Here is a 27284-nt window from a genome sequence, read left to right as displayed (position 1 = left end):
TTTAGTGTTTTATAATGAAATACATCTGTGGTTCACTTTGCGAAACAATATTTTCCAAATGACTAATACCTGATATTACAAAATTGTACCTGGTTAAAAGATCCATTCAAAGTGCAAGGTAGACCAATAAGTTTTGTGGGACAGAATACAAAAAGTTTATTGATTAGTTTCAGATTTCACATTGCAACTAACTTTTAAAAAACTACCACTTGTCAAGTTTTGATGAAGTGTCAAAGAAGAATATGCACACAATTATCTAAAAAGGTTATTGAAATACCCCTCCCCCACCCCTTCTAACTACATAACTGTGTGAGGCTGGATTTTCTTCATGTACTTTAACTAAACAACAGAATGAATGCAGAAAACAGATATGAGAATCCAGCATCTATTAAACCAGGCATAGAGACTTGCAAAACTGTAAAATACTGGCCATCCTTAAATTTTTTGTGTGAAAAGAAAATGATGACATAGTTATTTTCATAAAAATATGTTATTTATGTTAACATGCAATTGGTTGATGAATTTTAAAATGTATGTATATAAAACCCTCAAGAACAGAAGGTTTAGGGATCTTCAATAATATTCAGGAGAATAAAGGAGTCCTAAGACCAAAGTATTTAAGAACTGCACACTTATACTACTATACTTAATTCATTGTATTTTACTCTTGTTTATGCATCTGTCTCCCTCACTGTACTGAACTCCTTGAATCTATGACTATTTTTCTTTGAATCTGTAACTATCTTCAGTGCCTAATTCTTAGTAGATACTAAGTAAACATTCAGTTGGAGGAATGAATTAATACATTATTCAACTTCATTGTCTGACATTTTTCTGCATTCTGTAATGCCAGCCTTGGCCTCACTGACAAGAAAAATACCAGCAATTACAATGCCCCAGTTCAGGGAGGGGGAGGGGGGAAACATAAAGAAAAGACCATACATTCATTCTTTTGTATGTTTACTAAGATCATCCATGACTTACCCCTCTAGCCTCACCTCCACCACTTCCTGCCTCGTGCTTCATGTTTCAGCAGAACAAAACTGCTCCTAAATCACCCTCTTTATCATTGCCCCCAGCGCCTGGAATCGATCTCTCTCACACACACACACACACACACACACACACACACACACACTTCACAGTTCTAACTCTGTACTTTGAAGATTCAGATCAGGCTAGGGAATGGAGTATCTCTATTCTCTGCGCTCCCATAATATTGCTATGCATATCTTTTTCACTGCACATGCAACATTTTGCCTATAACGATCTCTTTGTGAGTCTTTCTTTCTAGCCTATCAGCTCACGCGTTTTTGTATCCTCGGTACCATACATAGTCTGACACTTGATGGGTGCTTGATAAATATTAAGTGGACTGGAATGAAATGCGTTCTATCCATGATGTTAAAGCTTAGGTATAAGTCATGCAAGTCCCTTTCAATTTCACTCAATTTTATTGAGCACTTTTATGTGCCAGCCACTATGGTGGACATTGGGGTTTACAAATATTTATATCAGGAAGCTTACAACCCGATGGGACAGAGATCTATAAACAGCAGAATATAAGATGCAAGCTGCATGCACATCTTTCTATGAGCCCAGGAGAAGCACATTCATTCAACAAATATTTAGAATCCTTCTATGTGTCAAGACACTTGTAAAAGACATTAATGGAAGTGTGTGCTCTCAGTGAACTTAAAGTCTTGTGAAGGAGGTAGGCATTAAACAAATGTCATACAAATAAGTATATAATTACAAATGGGGAACAGGGTCAGGAAGGAAAAATAGTGAAAAGATGCCTTTTTAGACTGGGGAGGGAAATGGTCTCTGAAAAGCTATTTCTGAGGAAATAAATGTACCAGAGTGTAGGAGTGTGTAGGAGTTAACCACGGAGGAGTATTGAGAAAAGCCTTCCAGGCTGTGGGAAGGGTGGGTAATTTCGCTGGGTAGAAGGCTTGACACGGAAGTAGGCGTTTGCCCATTTTGCCATGCTGGAAATGCAGAGAGGTTGAGGGCTGGACGAATGGGAGCGGGGCTAGTATGGCACAGCACAGAAGATAAGCTTGGATACTTCATTTTCCTCTTGTGATATGCAGAACTGCAATTCTGGGTGGTCTGTATTCATCTCACATAAGCCCTCACAAGATAAATGGAGCTTGTTTCCTCAAGTAACTACTGCTAAGAGAAAAGTTTTCTTCAGATATATTTCTCCAGCAGCACTTACCCATGGGGCACCTAAAAACTTGATTTATCATAAATGTTTCGCCCAAAATACACATATAGTAATACAAATGTGGCATATTTAAATGCACTCCTCAGAGAAATTTGCTGGCAGTGATCGCAAACCACAAATAAAGAAAAACAGCCCAGCTCTAGTTGTTTCCAGAACGAGTAGATAGACCCCTACTGAGGCTAATGCCCAAAAGCTGACACATAACTCAAGAGAGTCACGGCAGTGTGTTAGGAACACCCATCCTGGAGCTGAGGCCGAAGGGAGGAATCCTAGCAAAGCTCCATGGATTTCTTCAGTTGGGTTGTTAGTCATGGGGAGGGAGGAAATGAGGCTGGCCAATCAGCAAGGTAGATCCAATTGGATAAATCAGGTATACTGCCTAAGTTCAACTCCCAGCTCAAATATCTATTAGCTCTGTGACCTTAGTCAAGTTATTTAACCTGTCACTCATACCGTCCTCTGCAAAATGAAGTAATAGCTATTTCATAGACTGTTGTGTGCATTAAATGAGATATTGTAAGTCAATGCTCAGCAAAATATTTATTAAATATCAGCCATCATTAGGATTGTCCACAGCCAAACAACCAACCAAGAGGCTCAGACTTCCCAACCTCAAGCCCAGCTTAACAGCCTGTTTTGCCCCCCATTTGTAACCACTCGTTAGACATCGTAGGGACATGGTTTTTGTAATGAACCACCCCATGTTTAGTCTTCTTGCAGACAACACTCATTTTATGAAATCCTAGACAAACAGCCACGCAAGAAAACTACCTTTTCTTTCCCCCTTCCTTATTGCTCATAACCTTTATATCCTATAAAAATATTTTAAGAAACATCTCTCTATTAACATCTAAAACATGGTTCTAAGAGAGGCATGAATTTGCCAACTGCTTCCTTTCCTACTCTGAACAGACATTGCAGCTTCGAGGACAGCAGCTGCCCCATTCTGTCACTCACACCCCAGCGTGGAGGCTCCTGAACCCCCATCCAGCCCTGAGCACTTGCACACGTCCTCATTTCACGTCCAGCAACACCTTGAAACCAAACACTGGCCACGCTCACCCTAAGACTGGGCGAGGCATGAAGTAATCACACCGACTTTGATATATTTCCGACGACAAGCCCCCTCAAAGTCACATGTGTCCACGAGAGAAAAGTGACTCTTACCTAATCCACAGTAGAACAAGGATCAATAGAAACCACATCAAGATTGTGCATGGTAAGAAATAAGAAAGCCTTTCCAAAGTATGCATTTGGTTGAAATATGAAACAACTAAAATAACACCCTGAACCTTTGCGTAGGGGCTTTCATAGGAATATTTCAAGTGAAAGAAAGTACTTAGAACCTTGAATCACTTTTTAAAATCTGCAGACAGCTTAATTTAAGGGGTCTTGTGAAGAGTTTGAAGAGTTTATTGTCAGAGGTTTCTAGCAAGTGTTATTCCTTCCTGAATTCCAAGAACCAAGTACTCTGAGGTTTACATTCACATAGGATGAACAAACCACCACAGCATTAAAAGAATAATATACCTGATGTGGTTTTCTTTGAAGGACAGGTTTGACACCCACACACACACAGCCAGACCCCGTACCTGGCAAGATGGCAGAGAGGCAGGTGGCCTCCAGTGGTTAGGGATATACTAACATCACGTACAAAATGTAAAACACGTGCTACCACCCAGAAAAGTAATTCATGACATAAACAAATGGCTCTCAAAAATAAAACCTGTCCGGTGATAGAAAGCAGTGACAAAAGACAAACATTCAGCTAAAGAAGAGAAGAAATGCTGGACAAAATCACCATGCAGAGGGTCTTGTGCAGCCGAAGTGTGCCATGTCATAAGGCTTATAAATAACAAAAGAGGGGGGGAAATCTGAATAAGGTTATCATTGCAATCACATTGCTGTTGCCGAGTTTTTCAGTTCTACCTTAGTTCAAACAGTGAACATACATCCTTTGGGTCTAGAATGTGTACCAGAACAGGCAGACTTTAGGTTTTATGAGAAGAAGTTTGATTTTGGTATTAAAATAAGAGGGGAAAAAAGTCCTTGTATTATGGTTGTTAAATATGCATCCCTCAGCTACTGGTGCTAAAGGCAAGAAAACAACATGCAAAGTTTTAACAAGCATTTCCTATCCTAATTAGTGTTGGCACTTGTCTTTTATATCTTTAAAAAAATATTTCTTGTTATTTATGTGACCATGAAAATAATACATGTTAATTGCAAAACTAAGGGACTCAGAGTGAGTATTGGAACCAGTTAGATATGGATGTCAATCTAAATAATTGTACTAAGTATGGCTGCAAAAGCAAGTGCATCCAGAATTATTCTTAAAAGATTAGGTATGAAATGTTTTTAAAATAGTTATTATAGCAATAATTAAATAAAAATAATCTAGTGCTAACTCCCCAAATTATATTTTCAAAAATTGGGAAGAAGGAAAGAGAACATGAAAAAAAATAAGAATATTAAATTATTTGTCTAAAATAAGGGATCTCAAAAGATTCATGTTTATTTTTGACGCTTCTTATTCAAGGAGATATTGGCCAAAGAACAATTTTTAAATTAAAAAGAAAATTAAAATAGAAAATAAACTTTTTAGAGCACTGTAGAACATAAAAGTAAATTATAGTCTATATGGGGAGAAAGATTGGAAACAACAAAGAAGCCTGGAGAGAATAGTTAAAATATGATATTAGAAATAAAATCAAAATAATTATGTTAATAAATGGGTCGACCTTTCCAATTAAAATGTAAAGGATTTCAGAATAAATTTTTTAAATTCAATGATAGTTTATTAAAAGTGATAAACCTAAATCAAAAACATACAAAAATATTGAATATATCCCCTCTTCCCAAAAATATAGGTTTCACAATAGTCATATGAGAAAATTCGAGGCAATCAGCATGAGATGAAAGTATAGTTTCATGTTGATAAGTAGTTCAATTCATAATAAAGATAAGAGTTAACAAATTTCATATGCCAAAAACTCATTGCATCCAAAGGTACAAAGGGAAAATGTTTGAAATATGAGGGGAAAGCGACAGAAATAAAATATAATTGATAAATGAAAAGAACCCTCTCAGTTTTAGATAGATCGATAATGTCAAAGATTGTGTTTGTATAAAATGTGTGTAAATACATATATTTATAAATCTTTATAAATGTTTATATAGAGATTTAAATTTATAGAGAAGACAATAAATGTCTTTTAAAAAACCCAGAAATGTTATCAATCACATTGACCATACTTCAAAAGAAAAAAAACTGTAATAGTTGGTTTTTTAAAAAGAAATGTAATAGTTACCTTCCTAAGAAACGTCGTACTATTGAGAACTATGTTATAAAAACAATTCTTTCAATGGGAAGAATGGGAAGACTCATAATAACAAAACTATTGTCCTGTAGGAAGTTTAATAATAATTTTAAATAGAAAAAAAATGTGTAGCTATAGCAATCAAATACACTCAGCAAATCCAGGCTTTGACTATGGTAATATGTACTTAAGTAAAGGCTTTTCCTGTATCTTCCAGTCCTGTCATTAGTCCAGGACTTCTTACACACACTTCCTAACATTATCGCCTTTATCAGACCACTTTCCTTTTTTCTTGTACTATTTCCATCAGTAAGCTGATCACTTCAGCTGTCACGCTTGTAGTGCTAGGCTATTGCTTTTGTCTGCCAGCACCTCCTCTGACTCTCTTCTGGTAACAGACCTGCCCCTGAGGTAGAGGGCCCATGACCCACACTGAGCCCCTGAGACTGCCTTGGCCCACCCCCAGCCCAGCCACAATGATTGGCCCAAGGAAGGAGCACTAATCCAAAGTGGGTGGGTCCTTTGCCCCAGAGAGAAAGCATGCCAGTTCTTCATGCTTGTTCTGGTCCTGAGATCTTACTGTTTAGCCATTACTTTGGGTCTGTGACGTTCCCAATATCCTCCCAATAAATCTTTTTGTTGTTGTTCTTCAAGTTAGCCTGTTTCCATTTCTGTTACTTACAGGGGGGGAAAAAACCCCTTCATTGATAGAACCATTTTTTTAATGATAAATCACAAGCCATTCAAACAAAACAAGAGGTTTTGTTTTGTTTTTTTCCTGTTTTCTATTGCAGTGTTAGTTTCTGATATCAAGGGTGCCTTGGGCAGTCAGGCTACTACAAAATGTGTTTCCTAAATAATGTATCATATTGAATCCAGTTTGCCTCAGGAAAATGTGTGCTATAAGGAAAATGTCAGCACTAGAAGAACAGGATGACCTGTCAGAGATAAACTTGATTTTGGTTTCTTTCTCTGTCTCCTCTACCAATCAGGAAACAGACAATAGCCTTAGTCTTCCTTGGGAAATGAATTTCTTCTAAGGCAAGAACTGGGGCCGGGGTGGGAGGGTGGTCAGGAAATAGGAATATTTAAGATGCTTGTGTTATACAAATCTTGGCCTCCATTCATTAATAAGTCTCTACTGTTTTTATCAGAGAAGGGAGAATTACCAAGTGTTTCTGTTAAAGTATCAAAAAAAGAGCGTTTCTTTTTTATTCTATGGCACACACATACCATAATACTATTTGAATATGCATTGGAGAAAACAGAGGTTTGTCAGCCTCTTTGAGGTTGATTGTGGAATTCCCCAAAGACAATTCAGGTAGCAACCCTTGGTTCTGACCCTTTTTATTGTCTCCCCAAGGCAATGATGACAACTACTGCCTCCTTTGTGGTTCAATGGACAAGTATCCCTCTGGTTTTTTTAGTAGCACCAGTGAACAGAAAGCTGTCTCGCTTTTTGAGCAAAGTCTTCTCATGGGATGCTTGTAAATATCACATATTTCACTTGTAATCATGCTTTTGAGAAAGGTGTACAAAGATTTTGGTATGCCTTAGTTGAGAATAATAGTTAATAGTCACAATTGTTTGTTTCCATCTTTTTCCAAGGAAGAGAGAAGGAAAAAAACTGTTAAATATGTCTTGAGCTCAAGGGAGCTTCAGGCATATAAAGGCATTTGGAGAAGGTTATCTAAAAAGACTCTCAAAAGCTGGTTAAAGTTTTAAAAAGAATGTGTACATATGCTCAGCAAAAGAACACAAATGTTCATGGTAGACGCAAACTGAAATAACCCAACGCTCATCATAAGTAGAATGAATAAATGTATTCACACAGTGGAACACTATACAACAACAAAAAATGAAAAATTTATAACTTCATGCAACAACATACAAGAAACACACAAATATAATGTTGAGCAAAAGAAGTCAGACATAAAAATTACAAGTTCAAGATCAGACAAACGTGATCTCTGCTCTTAGGGGTAGGTAGAGATCAGAAGGAGGTTACCATAGACGGTGGCAGGAAAGTGCTTCCGGAGTTCTGATCATGTTCAACATCTTAATCTGGGTGCTGGTTACACAGGTGTGTTCAGTTTGTATAATTTATCAAGCAAACTGGAAACCTATTATTTGTTTTCTTTCCCGTGTGTGCAATACTTTGATACACTCATAAAAACGTTTAATTGATAGTATTTAGGAAGAAGAGCAAGCAAAGAGTAGGGGTAGTCTTCTAGGCCTTGGGGTCCTAACCTTTTTAAATTTATGGCACAGAGACCATGATAATGTTTGAATGCACATGGGGGTAAGAGAAAGAGATTGGTCAAAGCCTGTAGAACTGGCCCAGGGGCTCCAGCTGCCCTGAGGTCTGAGGATTCATTTCTCAGAACCCTCCTTCATCTTCATTAGCAATGCGTCCTCTATAACTTTCCTTTTAGCCAGAAGGATCTGAGGGCACAGCCAGGAAGAACTGAAAGAGCATGGCTTCAGACACTTAGACATGCAGAATTACATCCACCATCCATATGCATTGACCCTCTCCAACTGTGGCTTCCACCCCAGTGTGGCCAGTTTTGGCCACTGCACAAGCATTAGAGACCCCCATCTGTCTTAACAGCATTACTCAGGTCTCTTACCACACGACAACTTTCCAGATTGCTTTCTCCTGAAGAGTATCTGTTTCAAATTATTGTTCCCCACATGTTTTGGGTTCTCTTTTTCCAATCTGAATCACATCTGACTATTTCCTGCCTATATTCCTGATCTCCGTCTGCTTTTGTATTGCTTTTCCACCTTCACTAGAACTTTCAACACCTCCCAGTTTTGTATCTTCCAAGCATTTTGTTAAATCAATTATATCCATTTATTAATGATATCAAAGAAAATAGCCATCTGGGAATCAGAAGCCACAGACTTATTTCCTGAGATGATGTTATCTGGCTTTAGGCAAGCTATTTGCCTTCTCTGGGTATGATGGGAGGGTTGAGGTCACCATTTTCCTAACTCTCCAACAGAGGAGTACCTGTAAGAAGGAGGTTCCCACAGTGTTAAGCCTGGAGCTTCCAAAACGTATTCAGGAGAAAATTAATTCTAAACAAGGAAGTCACTGCAGGCCACTATCACTAAAATTTAAATCTCCAAATCCATCTACTCATTTTCTCCTGTTCGTTGTCACATCTAAATCTCCGTGAACTCTGACTCTCATATTTGTCCACTTAGTCGTCAGTGTCTCTGATTTGACCTCTGGTAATCAAACCCTTTTCATGTCGCTTATAATTAGACTTTGCTATTCTTCTTTACACTCCCTTGGATTTTTAATGTCCCATTCAATTATTCTGGCCCCATTAAGTAAGACGCCACCACCACCACAACACACACACACATACACACACACTCAAGCTTGTATTGGGAGCATTGAGAACCACTCCAGCAGAATCTGAACTCCATATTTAGAATGTCCTCCAACCATGGATTTTTAGACTTAGATTTTATGGATCAGTAAAACAATAATTATAATGGGGTAACTATTACCAAATTGTTCCCTGGAGTTCTTAAATCCTACGAAGTTCTAGTTCTGATGCTGGATATGGTAAAGCAAATTATTCAAGTTCATACAGGATTGGCTCAAAGAAAGGACCCCAGGTCTTTTAATGCCTAACTGTTTCAGTTTTCTATGCTGCGTAACAAATTACCACATATTTAACTGACCAAGTTAACACATATATGCATTATCTCACAGTTCCTGTAGGTCGGAAGTTCAGGCACAGCTTAACTGGACTCTCTACCTCAGGACCTCATCAGGTTGTAATCCAGGTGTCAGCCAGAGGTGAGGTCTCATCAGGGGCTGAACTGGGACTAGATCTGCTTCTAAGCTCTCAGGTTGCTGGCATGGATCTACTTGCAGGCCTAAAGTCCCCATCTTGCTGGCTGTTGGCTGGGGGTTGTACACAACTCTGAGACGATGCTCACAGTTCCTTGTCATGTGGCTCTTTCCATGGGCCCTCTTATGATAGCTTACTTCTCAAAGCCAACAATGCAGCAACATTTTCTTTTTAGTTTCCAGTTTTATTGAGCTGTAACTGACATATAATATTACATCAATTTAATCCCAACACGTTGATTTGGTACACGTATATTGCAGAATGATCACCACCACTGCATTAGCTAATACCTCCATCCCATCACATACTAGCCACAGTGTGTGCATGTGTGTTGAGAACATTTAAGATCTACTGTCTTAGCAACTTTCAAGTATGTAATATAAAATTTGTAGCTATAATCACCATACTATACATTAGGTCCCAGAACTTGTTAATCTGATAACTGAGAGAAGAGACATTTTTTTTTTTTTTTTGCCAAAATAAGAATGTGTCATCCTGAGGATGTATTAAGCTTCCTCCATTTCACTCTTAGTTATGTCTCTCTCCTTGATGCCTTAGAAACTTCAGCCATGCTTCTCTAACTCTGACTTCTTGCCACCACGGATATACTGTTTCTTCTGATAGGTTTACCCTGGTTTAAAAGGCAGTGCTGGAATCTATTTTTTATATTTATTTCATTAAGCAGTCGATACATCTTTTGTTGCAGGTAACTTTAAATTCCTTTTGTGAAATAGGTAAAATTTCAATAAATACATAAAACTAGTTTTAATTCTAGAACTTCAATATGATGTGAAATAAAAACCTAGAAAATATTTTGTAACTTTCTAAATATATCCCTCCTATCAATCATTGCCTTCTCATTTAAAAGGTATTTCAATAGTAAAGGCCATTGAAATAAAGTAAGGGGCTCAACCTGTCAATCTAGAATTCTCACATTTTTGAGATAAGTTGGTTGAAAGCCAGTTGCTTCTTTATTTCTAATGAAAAAATAAGAAGTCACCACCAAACACTTTAGCTGCTCATAGTTGCTAAATAGCACTATGGTGAAATATAGGTCCCTCCAGAACAGGACAGAGAAAGGAAAGGGTAGGGAGATACAGAGAGCCCTAGATCTTATTAGGTAAATGTGTGGTTAATAAGTGGCAACAACCCGTAACCATTTACAGTTTCAGTGGAACCAAAGTGACCCAAAATCATTTGGAACTCCAAGAAAATGAGTTTGTGTATGAGGAGATCCCAATGATGAAGTGCCAGTTGCTTAATTCATTTTAACAAAATAAAAAAGTTAGGGAATTGAGAAAAATAACTAGTGAAAGATATTACCTCTGTTGCCACATTATATATATATATATATATATATATATATATATATATATATATATCGGGGTGCCACAAAACGTATTCACATGACTTGTATTCATCTTTTGTTACGGTATATATTGAGTATTCCAATTTTAATACAGCTTTTTTCTTTCTTAAAATGTGTATACATGTGGTATAAATACACAATGGAATACTATTCTGCCATAAGAAAAGATGAAATAGTGCCATTTGTGGCAACAGGGATGGATCTTGAGATTATTATGCTGAGCGAAATAAGTCAGACAGAAAAAGTCGAGAACCATATGATTTCACTGATATGTGGGATATAAAACTGAAAACAACAAAGGAAGAACACTAACAAACAAAGAAACAAAAACTCATAGACACAGACAACAGTTTAGTGGTTACCAGACGGTAAGGGGGGAGGAGGGTGGTAGATAATGGCAAACGGAGTCAAATATATGGTGATGGAAGGAGACTCGGGGTGGTGAACACACAATGTGATATAGAGATGATGTATTACAGAATTGTACACCTAAAATCTATGTAACTTTACTAACCATTGTCACCCCAATAAACTTTAATTTAAAAAAAAAATCTTTAAAAAAATATGTATACATTTTTTTGGCACGGTATGTTCGTGTGTGTGTGTGTGTGTGTATGTGTGTGTGTGTGTGTGTGTGTGTATTTACTTCCCTCCCTATCTTCCTCGTCCTCATATATACATATTAAATTTAGAGACCCCTATTTTTCACTTAGTGATATTGGGTGGACACCAAAACATTCCCATTGGTAGAAGGTTTCACAGAGATACTATTAACATGCGTGGCAGAGGGTATGGAGAAGGCTGCATATACTTGCTGGAGGACTGAACTGAGAGAAAGCCTCCCCTCAGCAGGCAGATGCCCACAGTGTCAGGTGGGTTTCCATTTAGGTATAGGAAGCACACTGGAAGCCTGCAGTAAAAAGGGTTGTTATCTATCTCTGTGTTGGAGCGGGACGCTGACTTTAAGAGAAAAAAAGAGTGTGGCTTTTTGAATAAGGCACCTAGGGCTGGAAAAAAATGTTTTGTTCTTCTTGAACTTCCTTGAGGCTAGGCCAATCTTAGATATTTTAACAAAAATTTCCTGGGTTGAATGAACTTGGACATTCTAGACAATACATTGGCTATTCCAAGTTCTCCTAACTGGCAAATTATGCTTATGTTAAGCAATTCTTAATAGTGGCTTCATTGGTAGCTTATAAAACTTTAGGCAAATCAACAATAGTGCTTCATCAAGAAGATCCATGACCTTGGCACAGGATAATTACCAAGAACACTTGTATTTTCTGTTTCTGCATCTGTGTGGTCTTTGGATATTGGCACATTTGGCAGGGCACTTGATGCAATATAGAGTGCACAAGACTTAAAAGTGATTAGATTTGCCCCTGGGTCCAGCTGTGCCATGACTTGCTGTATAATGTTTGGCAACCAATAACTTCATAATCTCTCTCAATCTCAATAGTAAAATGGGAATTAATATAATAAAGAGTGATTAAGAGCTCTTTATGCATCCAGCATTATACTAGATCCTGGTCAGACGAAGAGGGCGGGAGACTGTGGTTAAAGAATTATGGCTCAGTTCCTGCTTTCATACGGCCTGTCCTACCTACCTCACAGGGCTGAAAATGTCAAATGAAGAGGTTTATATGCTTTGAAAAGGTGGAACATCCTATATAAATGCAATTTATTGCTTTTACTGAAGAATACATGCTGGTTTCTATAGTTAAAAATATATTTTTTTTTTCCTGATGACATGCTGCTTCCATGTATTTCTCACTAATTTCCCCATCCCAATAAAATGCCTGGTTCTTTAAGTCAAATACCAGCATCCTATAACATCGTAACCTGGAGAAATGGGGGTCATTCTTTCCTTCTTTGTCAGGAACTCTTCCATTTCGAAGACTGACTACACTATGTCCTCCTTTACAAGGGCTTGGTGGGAAAGTAATCCCTTTGTTTCACCCTCACCTTTGATGCACCCCCATGCTGACTCCAAACAGCTCATGTTCACTAAAATCGAGCCTTCCTCTTAGTCTCACATATTCAATCAGAGTTCCATATGGGTAAGCAGGAGATCCCAGATGGCCTGACCACTTCCTGGATCATAAAGCTTCTCAGTATACAAAATAGAAATCTCTTTGATGATCCATGTATTTGTCAGGATTTGTTACACAACACATGTCCCAGGAAAGTCTCCTGTGATTTCCAGCACCTCTATCATAAGCCCAGAAAGACAGTTGGTTGGTTTGTTTGTTTATTTAGCTTTCACTTGGGCAGTTGGCTGCAAAGTTTCCTATTTCTTTTTCTTCTGCATGTCTCATCATCTTCTAACTTAGAATGCAGTCATGATGCCCTTACTCTAAAAAACATATGAATGTTAAAATGCAGGATGGAATGCTGATTCTCTGAAATAGTCTCATGTTCTCAATTATTTCAGATCTATTTCTCATCATTTATTTTAGTTCTCTGGCTCTCATCTACCTAAATGGAAAATATTTAATCTGAACAAATTTCAGCCCAAAAGGAAATGCCCAAGACTTGATAAATCTAAGATAAATTTTATTTTAAATATATGTGTTTATTTAACAAATACATAATGAATTTTTACTATGTGTAACACTGTTCTAGATGCTGAGCATCTAGAGTTAACAAAATAGACAAAAGTCCTTATGCTTCTAAACATCGTTATGCTTATCTAACCAGAATATACTAGTGAGAAAAGGAAACAGTGACAATTAATAAGAAGAGGAAGGAGGAGGAGGAAATCATATATACATAAAGTTAATTGTGATTAGTACCATACAGAAAAGTGGAGAAGATGAGGACAAGGGCAACTTAAAATTTTAAATGCTAAGAATAGATTATAGAGGGCAAGGAAGAAGAAGATCACAGTGGCTTAGGCGAGGATGGTGAGAGTGAGGGTGGTGAAAAGAGGTCACTTTTGGGGTTTATTTTCAAATTAGATTCAACAGGATTGTTAACAGATTGAATTTAAAAGAGAGAAAAATGTTAACCTGAGAGAAGAAAACTTGGGGCAGAAGGTAAAGGACTTGTTTTGAATGATGAAGGTAGAAGAGGTGTTAAATGTTTGAAGAAAGAGAAGGTATAAAATAGTAATTTAAGAAGGCACAGAATGAAAGAGAAAAGACCTAAAGCCATTATAAATAGTAGTTTTCTAAAATTGAAAAAAGACATAAGTCCTCAGATGGGAAATACATTTCCAAGTCTTGAACCACATATATAAAAAATAAATTCACATCACAATGAACCATCAAAGAAAATGAAAAGACTTTTAAAGCTCTCTGATAGCAGACTTTTCCTTAGCTACAATCAATGCCAAAAGATAACAGAATAATATCTTCAGGGTTGACAGAAAATAACTGTCAATCTACAATTATATGCCCAATCTTTCAATTGTATAGACAAAATCATTTTTCACCACACAAAGACTTACGATACTTACAACCTATACCATCTCACAAAGGGAAATGTTAAATGATTTACCTCAGTAAGAATAAAAATGAACCCAGAAGAAAGAAATGAAACAGTGAACACAAAAAATAAAGAAAGAAAAAGAAACTATTTATTTTGAAATTTTAAAGATGTAATAAGAGCTCTAAACAAAATAAAAAGATAGGAGTGGGGTCATTGTTCATTGGCAGTAAAAGCAGGCTGTAGATCTTGTTATGTTTGGCAGGATGATAGAAATATTGAAGAGCTAAATACTGTTAGAAAATGTACATATTTTGGTAAACCTTTTGGTAAATATGGTAAACATTTTCAGTAGCATTTGGTAAAACACTTAGTACTTTGGTAAACATCTAAGAGTAACAGATGAAAAAGGTAGGAAAACAATCCAGCTTATACAACAGCAGAAGGGAATTTCTGGTCAAGATGGTGGAATAGGTAAATGCTGTGCTTCCCTCCTCTCACAACCACATCAAAATTACAACAAAACAACAGAACAACCATCATTGAAAATCGCCTGAAGTCTAGCTGAACAGAAGACTATAACTGAGGACATACAGAAGAAACCACCTCGAGACTGGTAGGAGGGGCAGAGACACAGAACAGGATGGTTCCATACCTGCATGTGACCATTCAACGTTGGGAGTGATATCTTGGCTGTGGATGTGCGCCCTGAGGAGTGAGGGGTCCCAGCCCCACACCAGCCTCCTCAGCACAGCGTTCCAGTGCTTGCAAGACAAATCCCCACAACTTCTGTCTGTGATAACCAGCGGAGATTGTGGCTGAGTGAGATGAGGGCAGCTGTAGTCCCAGGTGCTCCTCTTAAAGGGCCCACCCATGGACTTACTTGCTGACGGACTCACTCACTCTGAGCTCCAGCACTGGGGCAGCAGCTCAAAAGGCACCAGGAACATACAGGGGAGAACTGAATTGTCTGGTTTCAGAGCAAGGGTTAGAGGGGCAGCTTTCTTTGGGACAGAAGTGCTGGCAGAAAACATTCTTTCTTTGTTGAGCCCTCCCCAGTCCCTGAGAGCAGACTTGGGCAGCTGCCATATCTGAGTCTCCATCAATCTGGCTAACTCACCCTGTTGATTCCCTGAGACTCCCACCCCATCCAAATTTTGGGCCCACCCAATCTGCTTCCAGTAGCTTTTCCATACAAACAGCCTGTCTTGGCTCATGCTGAGGACTTTCCTAAAATTTCTCAAAGGTTCAAAAACCCCAAATAAGCAGCATCTGGCCTCAGCATTCCCCATACCTCTTGCTAAGCAGCCCCAAGCCCAGCACTAGTGGCATAAAAAATAAAGCTCACCCTTGTGAGTCTTTTATAGGCAATTAAAACTAGATTGTGTTTTCTATCCCACTGGGTAATCTCCACTTCAGAAAATAAAAGAACAGGTAACATTTCCAACTCATTTTATGTTAGCATCACATTGACATGAAAACCAGATTAAGATTTTAAAAGAAAAGGATAAATTTGAAAAGAGATGCAAAATCCTAAATAAGATATCTGCAAATCATTTGGCAGTATGAAAAACCCATAGAGTTTATCTCAGGAGGGTAACAGTGGTTCAATAGAAGAAAATCTATGTCATACACCTTAAGTACAAATTAAAGGAGGTAAGTATATAATTATCCTAATAGATGCAGAAAATTTGATAAAATGTAATATTCATCAAGATTTCTTAAAATTTCCGTAAACCAGGAGTATAAGGGAAATTTTTTAACACCATAAATCTATAGTAGGCATTATCCTAACAAACACTTCATTGACTGTGACTACTTCACTTCAATATTGTAATGCAAGTCTTAACTGATAAAATAAGAGAAAAAAGGAAATACGAAGTATAACACTTGGGAAGAAACAAGCAGACCTCTCCTTGTTTACAGATGATTTTATGATTGTCTAAAGAAAGTAATAGTCTACATAAAGTTCAAATCAATAAGAGAGTTTAGGAAGATTTGCATATAAACTTCAGTAGTATTCCTATGGACTAGCAATAACCAAATAGAAAATGTAATAGAAAAAAAAAAGATACCACTTAAAATATCAATAAAATATAAAAACTAGGGATAAATCGAAGAGAAAAGATGCTATAATTTTATGGGGAAGGCTTAAAAATAAAACTGAAGGACATAAATGAAGATCTAAACAAATGTAGTGATGTTCATTGATATAAAGATTCAATAACATAAAGATATCCAGCCTTCTCAGATGAATATATCAATTCAATTCAAATCAAAATTCAACAGAAATTTTCATTAAACTCGAAAAGCTGATCCTAGAATTTATATGAAAGAAAAAAGGACAGAAAATTCTGAAGAACAACATGGGCAGTTTGGCCCTCAAATATCACGATTTATCATAAAGCTATAGTAATATAGCAAGTAAGAAAGTGTGATGTGTGTAGAGGTAGATAGACAATGGGGTAGGATAGCAAGACCTAAAAACAGACCTGTGTATATAGGAAAATTGATACATTACAAAGTCTGGGGATAAGATAGATTATTCAATAAATGGTATTAAAGAAAGTGACTATTCATGTAGAAAATAAAACAAACTTTATAGTATCTTTACACATGTTAAAGTCATTTGGAAAATTTTAGGCCTTATTAAAGCTGGGACCTGAGTAGATACACTGGATTTTTCTGATACATTTTTTTAAATACTTCATGGGGAAAAAAGCAAAAGATGAGAGCTTTAAATACTCACTCAAACTGTCCCACTCACTTCGCCTGATACACTCCCATGGATACATATACGTGAGGAAGCAATCTGTTTCCTCCTCTTTGGTAATAAAGCATTACGTAAGCTATGTTTCCCTCCTTTGATCTTTATTCTAAGGACACTCATAGGAGAACTATGTTATGTGGAGGCTCAATAATAATAAACTCTATTGGTCTTTATGGTCAACTTGTGCTCTCAACAGCAGTGGTACCGAGGTTATTGTTTAATTGCATTTGTTCTTCTTGTTTACTTCCCAAATCCTTCATGAAGTCAGCAAAATAACAAGTACATACAGAGGAAGGAGGGAAGAGAGAACAAAAGAAAAGTCAGAGAGAAGAAAAAAAGAGAATTTGGAAATCTTATAATTTGTCAATGTGGAGATGGCCATTTTTTTTTCAGTTCCTAAGGATGAATCAGAACTAATCACTTCAGAGAAAGTCCCAGTGTTCATTAGAGTTTGACTGCAGGTTGTTTTCTTTGTTTCTATTTGCTTTTGGAATGTGTAAGAACATTAGGGAAACATTGATTCTCCCTCCATCACCCCTTGTAGCTTCATGTACCATAGTTCCACAAAAAGTAGAGGCTTTCCATTTTCTGTCAAAAACTGCGTATATTCTTCCAACCCATTTGGAATAAAGGAAAGCATATGGGGAATTTTCGGGAGATCAAGTCCATCAGCCAGGCATCAATCTGTAATGATTTGTGGCCATGTACATATAAAGAGACCATAGTTGTCCGCTAACTGCATACATATGGCATCCGGGAACGTGAACTCACAGCCTCTGCCTTCAAAACCACATGCTACCCAGGGAGGTAAAATTGTGGTTTACAACATGTGGGTTGTGACCCAGAGTAGTCTGCCAACATTTGGCAGGTGGGTGGCTAGAGATGAATTGTGTGCCTACTGCAATTTCCTTTCTTTGGGGATCCCTTCAGGGCGGGGGGTGGTGGTATGTGCACATATTCTCTAGGTCATAATACATACCTGACATGGAGCTGGAGCAATACTGATGAAGACCTGGAACAACACACATACATATTCCTGTCTCCTCATCTAGTGGGCACATTCTTCCATCTGTCTTCATTTTAAACACATTACAGATACATGTTTAGATACTGCATGGGCCTACGTGACTCTGTAATCTCTATCAGCCGTGTGTGTCTTACAGCCTCTATGGGGAAACCTGTCTGTTTGCAAATAGGTACATCCAGCCAGTGAGGTGGGCTCGAACTAACACCAGGGAAATATTTTAGGACTCGTAGAGTATTTGTTCTGATTTGGGTTAACAGAATGGATGGGGGTGGGGCGAAACCTAATAGAGACTTACTTGAATAGCTATCTTCCTTGCCCTTACATCAAAGCAAAATTCCCAAATCTTTTTTTAATAGATTAGTTGCATTGTTCACTCTATAAATCCAAGCATCAGCAGTAACTTAGCATTATTAAGAAACCCCGTTTTGTTCTGAATGGCCTTGAAATGTTGCCTCTTTGCAAATGGTCGGATTTTCATATATGCTATTACACACAGAGTCAATTGTTTTAAAATATGAATATGATATGTTGATTTTGCTGCTGGATTCAATTAAATATTTCAACTACACTTTGCCAATGAAAATCTTTGGTTTCTTTGGTATGTGATGGTGTGTAACCTCACTTCTCTTCAGGCTTCCGAAGCTGTACTAACGAACCTGGCAAAGTGGTCCATACCGATCTGCATCATCTTCTTGGTGTTTTAATACCCACAAGAATTTTTAATAGCCACAAGAATTTTTAATGACAGCTCAACCACTTGAGCTGAACGTCTCATGGAGAACTAAACGCGTAATCTCTTACAAACTTACACATTTCTAAAGAAAAGCCTGAGCAGAATGAATTGAAGATGACCGGTGCTATGGAGCAGCTATGGTTCTGTAATGCACTAGGACAGAAATTGTGTCTCCTACACCCTCCCATGCACAGCTATCAGTGTGGCCTTGGAGTATTCCAGAACAGCCTAAGCAGCCAACTATGTTCAATAATCACCTGAGCTCAGGCCTGAAAACTTGATGTCTTAAGGTTGCTGCCTGAAGTTTTCCCACTTCTCTATTGGGATAACTGCCTCCAGCAAGGTCTCACACTCATCTCCCAACAACTAACAATAATATTCAGGGACTCTGTGCTATGAAATATGTATTTTTCCCAAAGGAAATATAGTTGTAAAAATTCTACTTCGTCACAATTAAAACAACCTGTTCCAGTTTAGCTTCTTAGAGTTCAAATCTAGGCACTCTTCCTTCCAGAAGAGGATCTTCACTTCCCTTTGCAAAATCAAAAAGCCCAATGAGGTCAATCATCCATCAAAACAGATTATAGTTTTTCCCATATCTCCACCTCTTGTAGCACAAAGAATCACCAGAAGCTTTGAAATCACAAAAGCCTTCACTTGCATGGTCTCAGCATATTAATTTTCAAATATTATAAACAAAGCTTTCCTATCACATGACTTGAGAACAAATGGAAACTGAAACGGCTTTAACATAATATTTCCATCAGCAGAAGAGATTCTGAACAGTGTTTCCCAAGGGTCAAACCTTAGTGCTCAAAGGCAAAGTCCTCAGGTTTACTTTTCTCCTCATCTGCAAGACATAGCTTTTCTCCAGCTCTCACTCTCAGGTACGGAACACAGGCTCTGATGGGAGAGTCACAGACCTGTCAGCTATTTCTACAGCCAACTCAGTTGACTTACATGTATACTCAGAGAGGGAAAGTTGATGGTGGAGCCTGAATTCCCAAGTAAGGGAGTAGGCATCCCCTCCTCCCAAAAAAAAGAGTCAAAAGGAAACCAATACAAATCTGGAGAATGGGGAGTCTAGAGTAACTCAAAGTGGAAGAGAGACTGGTTTGCTGGAGGGTGCACACTTGCAGTGACAATTTTCTCAGAAGCTCTCTGCCATTGTCCTGAGAGGAAGAGCGCCCATTCTCCCTGATCCAGGAAGAGGTGGATACTAAAAGAAAAGCAAAGATTGTGATAAGCCTAGGGTGGGTACATTCCAGCCCGGCACCCAGACCCCTGTCTGTTGTGTACCCCACTTCATGTGTAGCTCGAAGCATGCAGACGAAAGAAGAGCTTCCAGCAGAGAAAGGTGAGATGCTGATGATGGGGCTACATCTGCCCGCTCTGGAGGAAAGGCCTCTGACCATGGTAAAGGGAAGGTAAACCATTGTGGTGGCCGCAGCACGTGGATTCTCTCAGAATCTCTAAGGGCCACCAACCAGGACCAGTCACCCCTGGCAATAGGGACATTTGTAAGAGTCATGGAGGAAAATGCCTGCTTTGGGCCAGAGAAAGGGATTTAGCAAAGCTCCAAAACCTGGGAGCAAGTGATAGCACATGAGTTGTGATATAGCTGCATTATTACTTTCTTGCTCTCTTATAACCACCAGAGTGCTCGTCCCTGGGGGAATTCACGCTATCCATGTTTTATTTACATTGGTTTCTTCTCTGTCACCTCAGCTCATCACATCCCTATAGTCAATGCAGAGCCCATTAACTTTTGAGAAACTGTGTAGTACAGTGGTCGAAGATGAGAGTGTTCAAATCCAGACTCTACCGTCTAATAACTACGTGACCTTCATCATATGCCTTGGACTTCTTTGGGCCTTGATTTTCTTATTTATGTAATAAAGGCACCGTACTAATACCTACCTCGGATTTTTGAGGGAGAAATGAATAGGATAATAGACACAAAGAATTAGAACAGTGCTCGATCCATGCTAGGCACTGAATAGACAGTATGTACAAGCTTCTACTTGTTAAAATTTGAGACTCTTGAGCAAAGGGGGCCTCAGAAGAGATGATTTCATTTGCACAATAAACTGACAATGTTTAAAGCACTGGGCAAGGGCCTGAGTACACAAAAAATAATCACACTGCCTAGTTTATGGCTTTGCCAAGATCTCCTTATAGCAGCTTACCCTATTAGGCTCCTTATTACATTCCTTTTTTGCTGTTATTTTTGTAACAAAGCATTTATCACAGTGTGTAAATTCAGATTTTGTGTGATTTAAAAAAAAATAATATTTGTCTCTTGCACCTGACTATAGATAGGACCTCCAGGGGCAGGGACTGATATCTTTATCTTGTTATATACCATTGTCCAATCCCCAAATCGCATACTAAATGATCAATGAATATTTGTTGAATGAATGAATGAATAAGCCAAGAGAAATAACTAGGTATCACTTTCTAGAAGTTCTCATTAGAACTCAGCACAGCAAAAGAGACGGGTGGTGAGTGTTAAATAAATATCTTACCACCAGCAGTCAAGATATGCTTTCCTAAAGTAAACCACATGCTTCCCTGTGCTAAATGAATCATTTCTCCAAGGAGAACGTGGACTCTTTAGTACAGCAGCTTCTTGAATAACATCATTTCACTCAATGTCATCAATGAGAAAATAAAAGTGATTCCCACTGGGCCACTGTGTGCACGGGTTTTCTCCAGGTACTCCTGGTTCTTCCCAGAGACATGCACGTGAGGTGAATCGGTGAGTCTACATTGTCCCAGTTAGACTGTGTGTGTGTGTGATGTGCCCTGTGATGGAAGGGTGTCCCGTCCAGGGAGGGTTCCCACTTGGAGCCCTGAGCTGCCAGGATAAACTCTGGCCGCCTGCAACTCTGAACTGCAATTGACAGGTTGGAAAATAATTATCTTACTTGTTTTTATTCATCTTTCTTAAAGGTACGTATAGCTCACATTTATTTCAATGTTTAATATTAGAAGGGTTTGGGGTCTTTATTTAGAAGTTTGGTGATGTTTTTGGGACCAGAAATATGCCATAGGAACTTAACTTGTTTCTATCAATTAGCCTGTGGTACAGTTGGTTTCATTGTTCGTTGTTTCACATAAAGTTGCAGTTGCCAAGAACCTACGGACGCCATTAAGTGAGGACTTGTTCTACCTCAACCTTAGGTTGCTTTCTCATCTGAAATGGGAAAACATGGCTTTCTGGCCAGCAAGCAGGTAACCTACCCTCAATTTTAAATATTCAAGAGAGGATACATAGATACTATTTGAGTGGGGCTAGAGAAAGGAATTTACCTGAAATAAACGTCTTCATGACACATTAGTCGCTGTTTATTGATTTCCAAAAATCTTGCTTTGGTTTGAAAGGGAAAAATCATCATGAAAGTAAGCACGGCATTTGTATTGGCGAGAGGCTGTGAATCAAAAATTTTCAAAGATAAATTTTCCTCTCCTTGATTCTCTGTCAAAGGGCTATCCATTTCTCTTGTCCATATTCACTGTCATGTTTGAGAGACATACTGAGCAGGTCGGATCTAAACCAGTCAAGTCCCAGCTTTAGGACCAGCAAATGCTGAATTTACAATCGTTGAACTAAAAAAAGACACCAGCATCCTGAATAATTGAAAGGCTTCTGCTTCACAACATCAGGCTTCTCCAGCTTTGAAAAGTAGAATTGTTTTCACCTGCGGTGGGTGGACCTGTTTGCATAGTGGATGGCAGCAGGAAGCTTGTCGGGGCACTGGTACCAGACAGTGGGGCGATTATGCTATCTGAAAGGTATGTGCCTGCGATTTCTTAATTATTGTTGCCTACGTGTTTGGTCCTGCAGGTAATCATGGATGGTTACAGGTAAATGTGACCCAAATCAATGAAGGATGGAGGAGGTGGGGACAGATAAGCAGAATGAGACAGCAGAAGCAAGGTGTGTTCTCATATTGTCAAACCAAGCTGGAGACTGAATGGCAAACGCCAGAGACTCAGGAAACATCCAAGCGGGAGGCTCAGGGCAAGAGGAAACCCCCAGGTTACTCTTTTGGCTGATTTCTGCTTTTGGGAAACTGTCGTTTTTGCACAGAGAACCTTTTAGAAAGTATTCGATTCATTTGTTTATGCTTCATTGAGCATAAAATATGTTATCTTTTATAAGCATCATTTCAATAATAATAACGAGCACCTTCTAGGTGTCAGGCGCTGTGCTAAGTGAAGGCAGGTTGTAGAAATCACTGTTGAAAGAGAAAGTGAGGCTCAGAAAGGTTAAGTCGCTACATATGATTACATACCCAGGAGATGGCAGAGCTAGTATGGGGTCCAAGTCTTCCTGGCACCAGAGTCTGTTGTCTGCACCACAGTACATTGCATACCTCCTGAAGCTGTTCCTGAGGATTGCTAGCAGATGATTAGAATTTGTTGGGAGGAAAGGAAGGAGTGAGAAAAGAAAGAAGGAAGGAAAGGACGGAGAGAAGAAGGAAGGACGGTGTTGCGAACACCACCTAGAGGAGGCTAGGGAAGGGCCAAGCACATTTTTGTGCCATTTGTTGAGAATGATCTGCATTTCTCTTTCCATGTTCTGCTATTTGTGAAAAAGAAAGAGCACTTACCTGACACTGGACAGGTTTTTGTTGGCTTATTTAATAATTCTTAGTAAGACTTGATCTTAGCAGTCTCAATAAAATTCAGGCGAATAATTCAGATTTCTGATCTGATGAAAGAATTAGCCCTATCTTGGTGGGCGGGGTCCTCCTTGCCGTCTAGACAGAAGTAGTCTCATAGTTTTCATGGTGTAGAGTAATTCTGAGTTGCAGACCCACAGTCAGTGGTTCTGGAAGGCCATGCCCCTGGGCTCATTTATCAGAATGCTCCAGAGAGCTTGGATAAAGGTCACATCCCTGCTCCATGACTCAGGCGCCATCTCATCGTAGGCTTCACAGAAGAGCCAAGGACCCAGGCTGGAAATGTGTGGGTGGTCCAGCTGAGCCTGAACCAAGGGAGAAGGCCCAGGTCTGTTTCTGCCTAGTCAGACTCAACATGCATTTGTGAAGCGTGACACCTGCCAAGTACTTTGATACTTCTGCGTGTTCTTTCATTTTACTCTCACACCCACTCCAGGAGCCTGGGATATGTTTCACATGTTAGGAAAAAAAAAGAAAAAAAAAAAATGACATCAGAAAGGTGAGGCATCTCGTTCTTGGTCAGGCACATTTTACACAGTAAAGCCAAAAACTTTGGCCCTCACATCCAGCAGTTTTTCTATTTCATAGACTGAGAAACCCATTAAGCCATCTGCATCAACATTAAATGTCTTTTAGACTGGGATTCTGAGTAGCTGATTCTAGCACCTACTACCTCACGCCAGATGGAGTTGGAAGTGAAGACAACAAACGGGGTCATGTTCCATGAACAAAAATGACCATGGAAATCACAAATGAAAATGTAGAGAATAAAGCAATCTATGCTTTAAGTGGGTTCTGGAGAGCAGGCACACCCCTCACAAGGGCACACGTGGAGGGTCCCATTCAGACCCCCTTCTCTCCCTCCGTGGGCTCCTACCCCTGAGAAGGGCCTTGCTTGTGTGCCTTTGGACCCCCCAAGCGTACATGTCTAAGCTCTGCATACATCCTACCCAAATAGCCACCAGGGAAAAGACCAGCATGTTCTAGAAGCGTGCTGGGACTAGGGTTGCCAGAAGACACATGAACACAGGATTCCCAGTTCAATTTGAATTTCTGATAAATAACACATAATTTTTTAGCATTAAGTATGTTATAAATATTTCATAGGATGTATATATACCACACAATTATTTGCTGTTTATCTGCAACTCAAATTGAACTAGGCATCCTGTATTTTTATTTGCTACATCTCACAACCCAGCTGGAATCCTCTGATCAGGGAATTCCAGAGTACAGTGTGGACCCAAAGAAGATTCATTTGATGTGAACCCCGAGAAGGAATTTATCTGCTGAGATGGAATCCCCATGGTCAACCAAGGGCCCAACTTTTATTTTAAAACAGTACTCTAGCGGCCATTTGCTAACAGGCGCTCGTCAGGTACTCTGCATTCCGGGAAGAACCTCAGACTGAACGCCTGGACCAGTTAACCTCTGCAGGGAAGCCCTGGTTTCCTCTGTGGAACAATGGCCTGAAACCTGCCCCCATCCAATCAGAACTGCACAGTAGTATCCTCATTTGCATCTATACTGGCCAATCAGAACTGCTCTATAACAACCAATCAGAATGCATGATACTGCCTGGACTGATCAGAACTGCATGATTCAGACCAACAGAACTGTGCAAATTTGGAAACCGCATGTTCATGTTTGTAAAGTTGGACTAATTGGGAACCGAGGCGGGAACTTTCTTCATAAAAGGCAGCCTCCCCACTTTTCTCCGTGAAGCGCTTTTTCAGTTTCTGCCCGAAGTTGCGTTTCTCTGGTTTGCAAACTGTTCACCTGAATGAAGTCTCTTCTGCACCTCTTAGCGAATTTTGATTTACAATAGTCTAATATGTAAGGGTGCTGACTAGGGAGCTGGAGGGCCCTGGGTAGGCAGATCCCCCTGTTCTCTAAAGATCTGAGCCCAGGGCAGGGATCCCTCTTGCCCAGACTAAAGAGCTGTACTGACTGGTAACAAGAGGTGTAGAAGAGGGCATGAGACAGTAACAAAGCTTGAACTTTGGAACAGAGAGACCGGGGATCCACCACCAGTCTTGGGTGAAGTCCCTTAATTTCTCTGAGACTCAGTTATGTGAACTGTGTGTAAAATGGAGGCTACATGGATTAGTGTTTGTAAGAAAACTAGCCCCCGTGCTCAACACCTGATAAGCCCCAATACTAACAGCTTTCATTATCTTAAAAGAAAGGGAGATCTAGGTAGGAAAATGCTTTGAATTTTTCTGACTTCTTTTTTTTGTTGAGTTGATTTGCCTCAGCTGAGCTGGGAAAAGGTTTCTAACACAGACACCTTTCCCACACCTGGTTTAAGAAAGTCACTGTTCAATGTAGCTGCCAGGGAAGCTGAGGGAGAGGAACTGGGGCTAAGTATTTCAGGAGAGGTGGGTACTTGATACCTTCTCGCCAAGGAATCACTGTCCCTTTCTCCCCCTCTCTTTTCTCCTCCACTGTTCTCCATACCTGCCTCTGGGGCCTAGTGGGTAGGTGGCACACTGCCCTTTCCAAGAAAGTAGGGAGGGAGAAGGGAAAGGAGATGGGGGAGGAAGAGAGAGCAGAGCAGTCACTTTTCCTGGCCTGAGGTGCTATGAGGTAGTGCTTCACTTAATTCACAGACTTGTTCTTCCGTCCTGGGAGGAGCCTGCCTCGGAGGAGAATTCAATCCCAGTGATGGTAACTCAGAGCTGCAGGGGTGCACACACAGGGGGCCGAGCAAGCTTGCCCCAAGGCAAAGTGCTGAGTGTTGGAGGAAAGATGTAAATGAACTTGGAACTCAGGAAAGCTAAGAGTCCTCCCTTGATTTCACAGTCTGGTTCCTAACCACAGCCCCATGGAATCCTGCTCAGGGCGTCTTTCTGCTTAAAAGTCAACAATGAAAAGTAGGAGGTGATGGCAAACTGGCCCAGGACAAAACTGAGCATCTTCCTTTTTAATGTGTGATTTAATGGGAGGAGAATTTTTAACTCTAAGTAAGGCACTCGGGTTCCTTTCTTTCAGATTATAACAGGATTCAAAACGACTAGGGTCTGAAACAACTGCAGAGGTCGTAGAGGGCTTGGACTATCCTCAGGGGGCAAGCAGATGGGGGGAGGGTCCCAGGAAAAGAAGTGAGTGTGTTGGTGTTTTCCTCCCCTCACCAGATCTGACTCTGGGATGCAACACCTGAGATGGGAAAGAACCTCCTAAATGACCCCAACAAAAACATCCAGATGCTAATTAAAAACAGAGAATTTAGCTAAAGTAGAAGTAAACATCCCTCAATGAATGGCTTTGTCATTTGCCAAAACCTTATTTCTTTGTTGCCTTCATTTAGTTAATTAGTCTTTCACTGTTGATCTGCTGCTGTCAACTACGCAGTATATGCAAATCACATCTCTAACTCCTGCGTGTTCTTCAGCCTTTGAAAGATGATGGGAGGGAGGGGGTTATAACAAATCTACAAGCCAGTTGCAAAATGAAAAGTTTCATTTCCCGTGCTTAAGGTGCCAAGACCTTTCTTCAGTAACCCAGTAGTGTTTTTATTTCTCAGCTGGTGGAATTTCAAATTAGCAGAAACTTCCGTGGTTTCTTATAGACCTCCTTGGTTACAGACGAAAGGATTCCACGTTCACCCCTATATTGTGTTTTCACTTCTTTATTGCTAAGCTTGCACTTACATTCTTTTTACTTTCTCTTTGCACAATTTTTAAAATATTATAAATTAGCACCTTCATTCCCTCATGGTTGGCATCTGTGGCATTTCAAGTATGAATGCATTAAAACCCCCTTTCGTGAGACTATTACAAAGAACGCTGACAAACTGGCTCCTTCCTTCCTTTTTATGGTGATGCTTATGAA

Source organism: Rhinolophus sinicus, linkage group LG04 (genome assembly GCF_036562045.2).
Source record: "Rhinolophus sinicus isolate RSC01 linkage group LG04, ASM3656204v1, whole genome shotgun sequence".
Classification (NCBI taxonomy): domain Eukaryota; kingdom Metazoa; phylum Chordata; class Mammalia; order Chiroptera; family Rhinolophidae; genus Rhinolophus; species Rhinolophus sinicus.
This window is presented reverse-complemented; position numbering follows the sequence as displayed.